The 14367-nt window shown below is 40.6% G+C and overlaps 2 protein-coding genes across 3 annotated transcripts in view; one reads left to right on the top strand and one right to left on the bottom strand.

Moving 5' to 3' along the window:
* The window catches only part of Rh5 (Rhodopsin 5), a 233643-nt gene that overhangs the window by 15476 nt on the left and 203800 nt on the right, over positions 1-14367 (bottom strand). The window lies entirely within an intron of this gene.
* LOC145966940 (uncharacterized) overlaps positions 1-14367 on the top strand; it is a 119399-nt gene that overhangs the window by 23752 nt on the left and 81280 nt on the right. The window contains exon 1 of one of the 2 annotated variants that reach the window (XM_083091389.1): positions 10570-11277. The exons of the other annotated variant lie outside the window; for it this stretch is intronic. The gene's annotated coding sequence lies outside the window, so the exon portion shown is untranslated. Of the gene's footprint in view, positions 1-10569; positions 11278-14367 lie in introns of those variants that run through there. 2 annotated transcript variants of the gene reach the window in all.

The following is a 14367-nucleotide window of genomic DNA, read 5'->3' as shown; positions in this document are numbered from 1 at the left end:
GGCTTGTCCTCTCGAATATACAAATGCCTCATTGTAAAACGTCTGAGTAAAGTATAATGGGAAAAAACGTGGCTCCGATAGGCGGAAAGTTGCCAAAGAATCAGGAGGCAGAGAGAAGGAGGAGTCGAGCGCGACGGACGGGGCTCGGAGGAGTCCGGAATAAATCGAGAATCGAGGAAGCTTCCGCGTATCGAGTATCCTCGATAAATCGCGCCCCGCAGGGGTTTCCAGGAGATTAACGGAAAAGTTTGTCCTTGTGGCGGAGTGCGCAAGATGCCGTGAGAACACTTTTCTCTAATTCGATGGGAAGTCCCGGCGCACAAACTCGCCGGCCGACTTTCGAGGTACGGGATGTACTTACCGGTGGATCTTGGTCAGCTGACTCCCGATTCATCGTCGAACTGCCATCCAAGTTCGATAACGATTATTCCGGAATCATTTGCTGTGGCGGCCGGGTTTTATTCGATGAATTCCTATCGAACTAGCGAATAAAAAATTGATTCCAATGACTCGTTGAACCGTGGAGCGTTAAAAGTTAACGAACAGATTCGAAATGTCATATGCAACGTGCCATTCCGTCGTTAAGTGAACAATTGGATTTCGCAGATTATTACCAACCAGTCTGAATTCTTTATTCGCAACGATCGCAACGCGACTCGTCGTGTATTATGCGGACGGAAATACCTAAAGAACACGCGATCCAGCACGTTTTGAGGCAGATGCGAGCGTAGTCATGTACATATATGTACGCTATATACACATAGCACATGTTCCCCGTTAGATCTTAGTCTGAACGCGTTTCGTGCAGTTTCTCATCCAGTTTGTCCTAGGATACGAGTCTCGCGGGTGTTCACGGCAACATTGAAGTTTCCGAAACTATGTCGCGCATACAAGCATGCGGGTTGAACCTCGAAGCTTCATGCAACCCTTTATTTCCAGTCTCACGTGTCACTCTTTTTTAGATTATCATTTTTCAAATTATTATTATTTAAATTGTTGTTGTTTTCATTGTCGAAACCATTATTACGTCAACTGTTATTGTATAAATTATTACTACTTCAATTATTATAAATTATCGGAAATTGAAATTATCAAATTATTTCACGCATATTATAATAAGCATGAAACGCATTTTATTACACGTTTTTTTTCGTAATCGTTTTTTGGTGCTGATTGGGTTTGTTTTTTCTCGAAACGGAATCCTTTCTATCTCTTACATTTTCACATCATTTGCATTTTTCATAAGTCCATGCTTGACCACAGACGTAACTTAGTATTTAAACTTCCGCGGAGAGGGTGCGAAACATAACTCGCTGGACATACATGAGAAAACGGAAGAGACGCGAAAATGCGAAAGATAAATAAATGTGTGTTAGAACAAGAGGTAGAGTGGAATAAAATAGAATAGCGAACGACAAGGGAGAAGAAGACGCGGATGAGCTGTCAGGTAGAAAGGTAAAAGGGTACTCGTGCAAAGGCCAAAACTACGTTACGATGGGTTGAACGATACTCGGCGGATGGTGTAAACGGCATGGCAAAAGAAAAAGGATGTGGAATAGCGAGAAAATGAAAGAGAGGTGGATGAAAGCGCACGAGAGAACCAAGTGCGAGAGGTGGGGTTAGACGGACGCGATTTGTGCGAGAGGATTAAAGACCGGAGGGAGGTCGCGAGGACTGGCTCGCCGTAATAAATAATGTACCGAGGTAACAAAAAGCGTAAAATAAACACGATTAAAGCTGGTTAATTTGGAAGTTTTAATAAACAACCATGCCAACTGGGTCGACGCTGTTGGAGAATGAGAGAAGAGTGCGAGAAAGAAAGAGAAAGCGGAACGTATATTTCCGTGGGGAGCTTATACGCAGAACAAAGCTGAGAGACAAAGACAAGGGAGAACATCTAGATTGCGCGTCCTAACGCGACGAAGGGGATAGGAGGGGAGATGGATATACAGTAGTCGTCCGCAAATCATTTGCATAATTGATTAAAGACTCATACTATCCGAGTGTTGCTTGCGTTTCGGCGGAACGCGCCATATATAAGCTATTAAAGGGGGGTTGCGCAACGATACATTAAGATGACGTCACAACGTTTCTCGTCCCACAGCTATATCGCGATAAGTGCTCCATGCGAGCAAACGATGCGAGCGAGAATTTCACTGGTATAATTTGTGTAAGTTTGTTAATGAACGCCCGTAAGATACATTGACTGCGTTTCGACTGCGCTTCTCTACTACTTGCAGAGTACACCTTAAGTGCGCGATTACCAGAATTTATGGATGAAGCGAGCAAAAGTTTGCGAGGCGACTAGCTGCGTTTCCTCTTTGTCCATCCGCTCTTTCTCCATCTTTATTAAATCTTCTGCTCTCTCTTACCTTACTGTGGTTCGTTTACCTTCCGGCTTACTCGACTTTTATCTTAATTCAACGACACTGCCTTGTTGAGTATTATTAGGCCATACTTTAAAGTATTCGACTTTGTTTTATTATATTTTAGCTGCACTCGAGAACACTTGACGTTTCGAGCAGCTATCTTTCCTGCGGGTATGAATGGACCTTTAGATCGTAAGTTTACTCACACGCCAACATATCGCACACGAATGTAGAAACGAGGATTTTCGTTGTGTATATGAAATTAGCAAAACTTTATCCTTGCTTTACTCTCGTACTCTTTCGATCTCTCGCTTCTCTTTCCCTCCCCTTCCACCTCTCTCTCTTGTTTCGCATCGTTGCCATTTCATCATGTAACTTTCTCAATTTTGCGAATAAAGCAACCGACAAATTGTCAGCCTTAATTTATAGTTCGATTATGAAATTTTCGAGCGCGAAGAAAGATCATGATAAACGAATAGTACGTCGCCATTAAGTGTAAAATTTATCGTTTGAAAAATTGGCTAGCATTGTATTGTAGGATCGTAAAGCAAAGAGAAGACATTGTCGGAGATTTTAAGTACATCGTTCACTAAATTGCTCGGCTCTTCGTGCACCACGTACTTCGTATGCCACAATAGCGGGACGAGAGAGAGGGAGGAAGAGAGAGAACGGTCGAGTGAAATTCGCGAAAACGCCAGGCGAATCGGAGAATCCGCTTATCGAGGGGACAAAGTCGTGCTTTCACATCTCCCTTTTTTTTTCTCCTTTCCTCCCGTGCGCTCTTTTCTCGGTGACTAAACTGCCGGAAGGTGCACCGCGGCCGTGGACCGCACTTAATTTCGTAACTGCGCCATGGTTCCCGGTGTGTGCAGGACACGAGAGGAGAGAAGCTTTATTTTTCCCATTCTGACTCTACTTCAAAAATATTCCTAATTACATATTTTCTTCGTGACGCACAAATTTGTAATTTCCGCTACGTTTCCCCAGGAAGAGGGATGCAATCAGCGAGAATGCTTCCCGGGACATATTTGTATGGCGCGATATTTGTGGCGGTCTTTTGTCAAGGTTCTAAACATTTCAGGCCCTAAAAAAATGTATGAATTCGAACTTTTTCTTCTTCTCTTTCTCTTGCTCTCTTTCTGAAAAATGTTAAAGAGAAAAGATATATTATAAAAAAATGGTCCTTTCTATTCCTCTACCTTATTTTTGAAAAATAGGTAGAGTTACTGAAACAGAGTGATTTTGTATAAGCATGAAATGTGATAGCCTCATTTATGTTTCGATATACATAAAGTATTTTCGAAGAAACCGGAAGACAGTTCTCTTCGCTCGGGAAATGGAAAAGATCTCGCGAAATGGAAGACCTCTCGGACTCAGGTTGAAGGACACATAAAAACACATTCGAAAGAAATGACTTTTACAAACGAATCGAAAACTCCATTGTGTGGGGAACCAGCTTCATGTAATTTAAGCACGGTCCGGAAATATACATGTTTGAGAAACATTTTATTTGTATTCGATAAAGAAGATCATGCGATAAAACCTGATGCTCGTTCTAGAAGTATCGCTCGAAAAATTTCATATGGCCACCGGATCCGCGAGACAGATACGTATCTCTATCCGGTCCACACACTTTAAAACATCTCGCGCAACCTAAAAAAATAAATTTAAAAAAATAAATCGCCTCTCTGAACTTCCATGAATATGCAGTCTTGATCGACCTTGCACGGTTTATTTATCCAGATAGCCGGGCTCAGGAAGAAGGTACGTGCGTGAACATTGGGATACCCGGCGGAAACGTGCCGGGAAATATGCATGCACGGATCCAACGTGCATGCAAAGATACCGGCTCGATAAAATGTGCATTTTTGGCATCTCCCGAAGGACCGCGGCGCCGTTGTCTTCGCATTTTTCCGTTATTCTCCGCACTGTTCTCGCGTCGGCGGCAAAAAGTCGCGGAATGAAGAGACCCCGCGCGCGCGGCGCTATAAATATAAGTTACAGTAAATATTTGCTTTACGAATTATTCTTCGCTTTCCACCGCAGTTCAAGCATAACACATCTCCGCAAGAATTTATGAATTACGGAAAATGTTCATTATAACGCAATGCAGATTGCAGCGCAAATATAATATATTATCGTCTTTGAAATTAATTGCTTACATCCTATTTGAATACTCGCACAATATCTATAGTATTAACAATTTCTAAAATTTAGGAATATTCTACAATTTCTGATAAGAACTCCTTCTCATCAAACTCTCTCTCTCTTGCTTTCAAAGAAATTTAAAAGATTACTTTGCCTTTTGTTTTAGTAAATGTTGATTTGACTTTTTTGTGCTTCTTCTATTTGCTTATTCATTTCTTTCTTCTTTTATTTTGGCTTCATAAACTACCACAGGCAACGTGAATTCTCTCTCTCTTTGTACCGCTACTTACTCATATTCACAATCGCAATTTTACATAAAATTTAGCGTAAAATTTCTTTGCATTGCGCGTTCCACGGAGTTTGTTTATTCAGATTACCAGAATGAATTGTGAGGACGAAAATGTGCAAGCGAGTAGCGCTTACAACTCCGATATACGCAACATACGCAGAGATCGTCTCTGGCAATTATCTCGAACGATAGTCGACGAATCGGCCACTTGTTGACGAGCATGATCGGTACTTCTATAAATTAATTCTACGCGACGTGTTCATTGTTGGATCAATTAATCGGCGCTAGGAATGTTCGATACCACGATATTACACGTGCGATATCATAAATCACAAGCGGTATTATGCCTAATTATGCTGTCGTTTCTGTTTGCCTCGCAAGAAATTTGATTACTATTTGTTGACAATGAGAAATCGATTCGTAGGATTAAACGGCCGATCGCCTTCTCTTTTCTCGAATCTACAAAAATCTATAAAAAAATTATATCGAATCGTTTTATTTGATAGCGATGCATTGCAAATATAAAATCAGCACTCGATATGAAAAAAGAAAATTTTCAAAATTCTCGTAAAAGGTTTTATTGGAAATTATAAAAACCAATAAAAAATCTTTCATAATTACAAATCTTTTACTTTCTTTCAGATTTTGAAATTAGTTTAGTTCTGCACCCTAAAAATACGTCAATCAGTTACTATTTCGAAGAAGATTGAAAAATATAGCGAATAAAGATACCATTCATGAAGATATTTCTTTTCATATGATACTGATTTTTTCTTTTTAAGATATATTGCAATAAAAAGTAGATATCGGTTGTGGTTACCGACGACAGCTCGTTTCTCGAACTTTCTCTCGTGTGAAAGGGAGCGAGCTGTTTTTATGGAAGAAAACATAAAACTGGTAGATCGAGCTGCCAGGTAGAGAAATATGTGGTTTGCCCGTGCATCATATGGAGATATGTTCTGTATCACCAAAGCACGTTATTCTCTGTGCAATGATGTACGTTTTGCAGTCGGCGACCTAGAAATCATAACCCACTATGTGTGATTTTGCGCGGAAACGCGCGTCATATCGCAAATCGAAAAAAAATACTTCTCGTTATTATTGCTACCAAGTTTAAAACTATGTTTACGATGGACACAATGCGACGTGAAAAACTAAATTTCAATATCTCTTCTCGTAAACAACATGCGCGAATTAAATCACATTTATACCGTTCTTCCGTTATATTGAATTGAATTAATTGAAAAAACGCAAGAGGAAGAGTCATGTGTTTTTTGCAAATGATTGATTTGACTTATGTTGCGAAATAAATCTTGGACATTGTGTAGAGAAAGAAACATCAGCATAATAATTTACGTCAACATAACCATGTACCTTAACCCCGATGTTTTGATTATTTTTCTTATTTTTCTTTCGTTGTGGTTCATCGAGCCGTGTCGTCGTACGCATTGGCGGTCCGCGATAGTCTCGGGGAGTCTCGAGAAAATTACAGCCTCGATAAATATTAACTCCTTGTAGCCAGGAAAGATCGTTGGAATCTACCCCCGAGTTGCGTGTCTCCGTGTCTGTCTCGTTCCTAACAGCCCGTTTTTCCACTCCTTTTGCCATCCCTTTTCAATGGTTACCGCTGCTTGAATTCGAGACGACCGAGTCGCTCTGGAAGCAAACCTACAACCTGCGGGTGATTCGTAGAAACTGCGAGAAGAGATGGTCAATACTATCTTCTTGCTCCTGTTTATTCGGATTAAGTAGTACAAGTCTGTGTAGAGCTAGACTTGTAGAGGAATATCGAAGAAGGTTGACTATTATTACTCGTTGATCGAGTAGTCATCAAATATAAAAATTATGCGAACAATTAAATAGTTAACTATTGTCAATTAATCGAAGATGCATGAATCGGAGAAGTGAAACCGATATAATTATGCTATCTTTTCTTGCTTGCGATAATTGATTGCCTTGATTGATATTTAATGCATGGAATATATTCTTTAGATTGATGATATTATTTTTATGTGCAAAGTTTCTATGCATTTTCCGCGTTTCTTTTTGTTCGTCAGCTGCTTTCTTTTCAAAATATGAAGTATCTTTATGGTTAAATCCCTTTGACATTATTTATATGTTTTTACTTTTGACAACCAGTGTTATATAAAATAATAATTTTCGTCAGCTGCTTTCTTTTCAAAATATGAAGTATCTTTATGGTTAAATCCCTTTGACATTATTTATATGTTTTTACTTTTGACAACCAGTGTTATATAAAATAATAATTTTTTTATCCCTTTTTGTGCCAATTCAAAGCGTCCTAATTCAGTGTCACGGAACTGTTTGCGATAAATTTACGAATTATCGGGAAACTTTGCATAATTGCAAAGTAGTTAGTTTTGTTCTCGCATCAGTTTGCACGCGCGAAGTAAGAAATTGGCGCAACGGCATTCAACCGTGAGTACCGACTCTCGAATGCGCGCAAATCAAAGATTCAATTGATCCTCCGGTCTTGGAGGTCGCATAAACCGATTATTCATTCATTGCGTTAATAACCGTGCAATTACGGCGTAAATTATTTGGTTTTTACGAGCTGTCAAAGTAAAACGCTCCCGATTATATCGAAATGCCGACTAAAGAGGAACGACTGAACGCGGCGAGTCTACTCCTGCGCGGAATAAGTATTATACAAAGGGCAGCTTAGTAAGCGGAAACAGATTCCTATAAAATGTGATCATTTCCTGCAAAAGAGATAGCGTTTATCTTGTAACGAGTAACTTATTGTTTTATTTATCTTTCTCAACGGCGTTTTATGGAAATGTTAATGATAAAAATAAAATTAAGATATATAAAACGCAGATACGCGTACGTAGGTACGTGAGTCTGTACGTAATAACGCAGCAGAATAATCAAATTATGCACGCATTTGTATTTTTATAATGAAAAATGCAAATGAGAGCAAAACGTAGAGATTTACTTAAAAAGAAAGGATTACGCGTCCGTTCTCTTTTATCTTAACATTAACCTAGCGGCTTGATTTCGTTGGAACGCCCCGCGGCGCAATATCGAGTAACAGAGGCAAAGACGAAACGATGCGAAGGTATACCTTGCCCTTTGATCCCACCTCCCTCGGAATTTCGTTTCGTCTCGAGTATGCGCCTCGTTCGCCGGTCGGCGAGATGAAGCGTATCGCGGGCGCGAACGCGCGTTTAACGGTAACCGCTACCCGTTACCCGTTACGGTAACGCGCGGAACGCGCCGTTATATCAATTTCGGTTTTGCGGCCCGGGGGCGAAGTCGACCGGAAAGAAGATCGGCAAATTCCGGGGGCAAAGACGGCGACGATCCGCGCAAACGAAAAGAGATTATCATCCCGCCGTACGCAAATATGCAAGCTATCCGGATATGCACCTGCGCGGTGCATTACGTAGTCTCTATCGCGATATTTTCTCCGCCGTCGCTATCGTTTTTTCGCCTCGGCAAAGTGGAACAAACGTGCTCTCCAGCGAATACCGAGAAGAGAGAGAGAGAGAGAGCGAGAGAGAGACAGGGTAAAATTAGTTTCAACCTCTTGCGGTGTTCCCCTTCCTCGTTCAAGACCGGATCTGTATGGAAACTAATGAACGGGCTTCTGTTGCGGCTGGCAAGTGAACGGGTCAGCCGATACGAATTTCACGATTGTGTTATATTGAATAATAATTTTAGTCGACAACTGGCGAATTACTATTATTACAATTATATTTATTATTCATTATATAAAAATGTTAGACATATTATTTGAAATTTAATGTAAAAAAGCGTATATCATTGAGCATAAGATTCATCCTTTTTTCTTATCTCGTTGCTTCATACAACCATTTCTCATTTTTTATCACATGAAAAATGATTGAATCATCGATATGTTTATTGTGGACAATTTTGTCAATTTTTATTTGAGGAACCAGGAAAATTATGCTTTATTGAGATTAAATGATAATACGAGAGAAAACCAAAAAGAGATAGAGGAATAATTATTTCTGCAAGCGATTAAACTGTACATTAAACGTCGATCGTCATCAATGCATTTAAATAGTCGACGCAAACAAATCAGCGAATTGGTGCGCGATTGAACGCGCGCGAATGTCAGGCCGTTCACGAGTATTCGGGCAATTAATTGAACGAGTAATGCTGGGCGCAACAGTCCTGACGTGAAACTAACTGTATATAACTTATAGGTCACGTACAAGTTGCACGTTCGCTGGAGCAACAATAGAATTATCCGACGCGTGTTCTCTGAGACAGCCGTCTCTGCTTCGTAAACTTTGGCATAGTGCGAGTCTGCCGTCGTGACTCGCTTAGATATCGATCTATCGAAAGTACGAAAGTACGATGGATTTAAGAGTCTGCGGACGAATGCTTTGACTAGCTTGCGACCCGAAATTCGGCGCCTGAAAAGCGTACGATGTAAATTATTCGGAAAATATATCCCGAAGCGGCCGAGAAGAATTATCGTTTCGTCGATTCATCGATAACTATAGTCAAAGTACTGTTCCTCCTCGATCTGCCAACGTATGTACAAGCGTCCTCATTTTTAGACGACATCCTATAATCACCGGGAACAATATCACGACACGTCTGCGTAGGTGGGCATCAATAATAATTCTCAGCGTTCCTAGTCATTTCGCATCATACTTCCATGTCACTGCGCCCTGTAGTCATAATTCTTTCGAACATTCCGAAATTTGTCTCTATAATGTATGCATATGTCAAAATCCTACCGCAATTAAATGTAGAATCTGAAAATGGACAGGATCACGTATATCATGTATATGTGCAGCAAATTATAAGTTACAAAGAATTTTTTTAGAAGAATCACGTCTTTTTTTCCCCTTTTCTCTTTTGTATGCAGAATGATATTTCTTTAAATATTCACAAAGCGCAAACATCCGGAATTCAAGGCAGAGAAATTTACAAGTTGTACCTATATATTCACTTGAATGTAACTTCAATAGTAATCACAATGATATGCACAGTCCTCTTATATTATTCTTTTTTATAACTTTTTTGAACATTTGAATATTTTTTATTTAATTTTAAATTTAATCTCTGCAACATTATTAAATGCCTATGACATAATTATATAAAAATTTAACAATTTAAAAAGTATATTTTTGAAGCAATTTGTTTTGCGCGCACAAAATGTATATGTATGATAAATGATTCTCTTATAATATAATAATAATAAATAAAAATATTTGACCAGAATCTATCTAATCAATAATTTAATTAAGAGATAAAGATAGTTATTTTCATAACAATATTGATACGGAAAACTCCTTTACACGTGTGTAATCTACAAAATTTATTCGAAACCGACGCCTTCAGAAACGATTCTAAAAGCGCGCAAGTATCGCTGGCGATAAGTGCTTTTTCTCTCTTTCTTTTTCTAATTTTACATTAGACAATCGCAATCAGAGAGCTCAGACTGCTCAGGCTGCTTGGCGCAACATCAAGTAATAATAATAATAATAACAATAATAATAATAGAAATAATAGAAATAATAAATAGTGGTAGTAGTAATAATAACAATAATAATAATAATAAGTACAAAGGGATAATAATCGCTTCCATGTCGGCATTCAACGTCTGATTGGCGCCTCGGCGTTCGTCGGCGATCGTCGTGGACTCGGCGCGTGCAGTTGCACCTGTCAGGCACGAGATGCGCAAGCGCTCAGGTGCTACGAACCGCCGTACGGAGGTAAAACGTCGCGCGGTCGAGCTTTCGTAGTCCGCATCGGCCATCCGCGACGCGAACTTTCACCCGGACGACGGTCCGCGCATGCCGCGGCGCCACTTATAAAGTTGTCGCGCGTGTAAGTGAGGAGACGAGAGAAGGAGAACATTCTCCCTTCCTTCTCTCGGCGAAGAGTATTGTGCGGAAGAATATACGACGCGAGACGTCGACGCGACTGAGAAATGTGCAATTGACTCTGGAACTCGGAACGTTAATCCTTCGGGATCCTTTGGTCTCGCCGAGGATCGTCGACGCAGTTTGCCTCGACGCAGAGCGAGAAGATGGAAATTAATTCCAACTGGAACTCACGCGTTCCTTCGGATTAACTCGAACGCGCGCACAATAATGACGTTTTCCCCCTCGTGGACGGTGGCGTGCGGATGAATCGGAATCGCGTCGCGTCGAGTGCCGGCGTTGATTTTATATATCTCCCCCGATCGCGCGCGGGTCGACCCCTACGGGTAAACACGTGCACGCGAATGGAAAAACCGCTTGGAAAAACACAAGCTGCGGGCGACAACGAGCGACGCTATCTCTAATTTTAATTTCAATCATTGGTCGCCGCTACCGCCGCCGCCAGGATCCGATCGGGTATATAAACCGCATTCGCGTTTTCGGTCGCTTGATCGCGCGATGAAACCAGCCGGCCGGAAGAGTTTCGATGCTGTCCCCGGAATTGCGGCGAGCCGCTCTTAACCCGGATCGGGTCGCGAAGGTAGGCTGAAAACCGCGGCAGCGCACCCGACGCAGCCTCAAATCGCCCAGCAAGGCGAATTAATGCGCCCGCGCGGTTCAAAATATAAATGCGGTCACGCTAAATTTCAATACCGATCGGAGGCACGATTGCAAATTGCACGAGTCTATAACAGGTCCATTATGTTGGTACATAATACGATACGCAACCGGAATATCTCATTATGTTCCGCGAAATGATGAGACTCGCAATCGGGGATTTTCGAATCGGTTAGCGATGCGAATTAATGGACGCGATCTAAAATAAACGCGATTTCGCGAAATCTCGATCCATTGGAATCTCGATCGAGTTAATATATGCATTTTAGCGATGTATAAGATACGCGCGCAGAATTATGCGAATCACGTACACATCCCCATACATTCACGTAGATTGGTATAATACATTTGAATTAACCTAACCAACGGTATATGTGATATTGATATATGCGATCCCCTCGAAAGAAATATAATATCACAAATTCGCAATCGATCGGAAGCTTGAACTAACCTGTCTATCATATCATTATACATGCATCGCGAAATCTCCTTTATCTAGAAAATTATGCAAATCAGGAGTAAGCGATCCGTGCAGTTTGCTTAAGTTGGTTGATTAAAGCTCATCGTTTATTCTACGCGGATTCAGTTGACATAGTTTGAATGATTATTAATGTAACAAGGATCTGTTGCTTTTAAGATTCATTTTTTATAATAAACATTAAATATAATAAGAAAATATTACTCTGTTTTAATACTTTTTCCATAAGTATTAAATTCTCTTACACGGCGAATAGTCTTCGGAAATAAAATTAATGAAACATTGAATTGATATATCGCAAAAAGAACGTTTTCATAAAATCTGAAGGCCGAAAGGCTCACTCGCGCGAAAGCCAATTGAAATTTATTACGTCGTAAGAATACAAACGAGGGATATCCACCCGATGAATGCGGATGCTGTGCAGGATTGAGACATGATTATCGAGACGGAAATTCGCCCCTCATATTTCCGGCAAAATTGCGGAAAGACCTTCTTAACTGGAATCAAGGAATAAAGGGCGAAATGGAGCCGAATCGTCGCCTAAAATCGAGCAGGATAATAAAGAGCGCCATCCGTTATCGGTATCGGTAAAATCGACGGCTGATTATGACGAGAAGAACAAAGTCGGAAATGGAAAGCGCGCCTGGTGGGTGCATCGACTTCGATTTTATATGAGCGATCGAGCGATTTCATCGAGCGTATGCCGATGCATATCGATGGAAAACGAGCGACAGAGAGCGAGCGCTCCAGGGAAAAAGGAGCAATGAAAAAGTACGCATGGCGGGATTCGAATTTCGCATTCGAGAACGAGAACGGTGTCGCGCAGATGGTAGTTATGGAGAGCAGCGAGATCGAAGTGACGCGACAATTGAATCGACGATGGTGATACCGGGAAATATTTCCATATCGCGACTATATTGCAAAAATCACAGGCGAGTGAAATTAACAATCGGCAGGATCGGACGTGTGTAAAATTTAAGAAGGTGGCATTCGATTCGTTCGAATATATTACGTTATGAAATAGTAAAATTATCAAGGGACTTACAGACTTTTAACATGAAAGGATTTCGACGTCAAATCGCGTCAAAATATTTTCGCGTTCTTTCACTGGGAATTTGCTATTTAGAAATTGCTTTAGTGTAAGTGAACGAACCAGCTTCCGTAATTAAACGATGCAATGTTAAAGATTAACGAAAAAATATTAAGAGGAGAGAGAATAACTAATCTTGTCGCAAAGATTCTTCATATTGTCGAAAGAAATATTTTCTTTTAAAAAGGAGGACTAGGCCCTCTTTTAAGTTTTATCGCACGATTGTGAAAAGGACAGTCTCGAACGATAAAAATCTTTATCGTTTATTCATATTCCGCCGATGGAGAGGAACTTCTTCAGGAAATACGCGAGGAAGGGAAGGCAAAGATATAAATACAACAAAAGTATTGTGGTGTGAATAAGTCAAGAATGAACGAGCTGACACGCCGCCCTTTATTCGGATGTATCTAAAGGGGAATAACCGCTGACAAATCGATTCTCGTAGTCGATGCCATACACGATCGGGACGAGCATTGCGTGTAAGGTGTTCTCGCGCGGTAGCCACCCGCACACGTGGGCGCGAGAGAAAAAGGAAGCTAGATGGGGAAACGAGAATAGCCTTGCCGCGAATAAATAAACCATGCAGCGCGCTACAATTCGTGCGAGTTTTGGCCGGCCCTTCGAATTCTCAAACTTGGAATCATTTACGAACGTGGTGAAGGTGAGGCTATTTTGTGGCTCCGAGAAAAATTGTGTGTATCCTACACAATGCGAACCATGAGAAGAAACAATATTTTTCGCTTCACTTTGTCCGCAACTTGCCATCTATCCACTGTATCTCGCGTAAATTTTGTATAATCACATTTAGATCTGTCATTTTTCTCTTTGACTTGTTTTTTTGATATGTGTCTTTGATGATAGATTGTGGAGAAATGGATGCATCGCTCAGTGTCTCTCTTGTTTTTATCTGTAAATTTAAAAACGATATTTTAACAGCTCAAATTTGATCCAATTTTGCAGTTTGTACGATTGAATATGAAACATTTATGAGACACAGAAATTGTATTTCTATTAACTTTTGTCTGCTGTATGATTCTAAATCGTAGGTTCAAATAAGTAATATTATTCCTGTAAATTAACTCGATATTGAATATTTGATACAATGCCGAATTCAATAGTGAGATACCTAAGAAAAGCGGCTGGTTTCCGATACATCCTGTACATGCAATTCGGATAAACGGACGATATCGCCGGTAAACAGAATCCCCGCAAGATACATCCCAATTATAAACACAAATCACTATTCCAAAGTTAGAGCATCAGGTCAGCCGCGTTAGACAAACAGTAACATCCTGTTTGATCTCTACGCTCATTAGCAACGACCGTTGTGCATCGGTAAACCGGAACCTCTGCGTTATCCCTCTATCTATCTCCATCTGTGTACATCTCTTTACGACGATCGATTGGCGAAACATGCGTATGTACCGTCAACTTCCTCTTAAGAG

This window comes from Camponotus vicinus, unplaced genomic scaffold (genome assembly GCF_025532165.1).
Source record: "Camponotus vicinus isolate PSW18456_S1 unplaced genomic scaffold, iyCamVici1.0 SCAF_2, whole genome shotgun sequence".
Classification (NCBI taxonomy): Eukaryota; Metazoa; Arthropoda; class Insecta; order Hymenoptera; family Formicidae; genus Camponotus; species Camponotus vicinus.
This window is presented reverse-complemented; position numbering and strand designations above follow the sequence as displayed.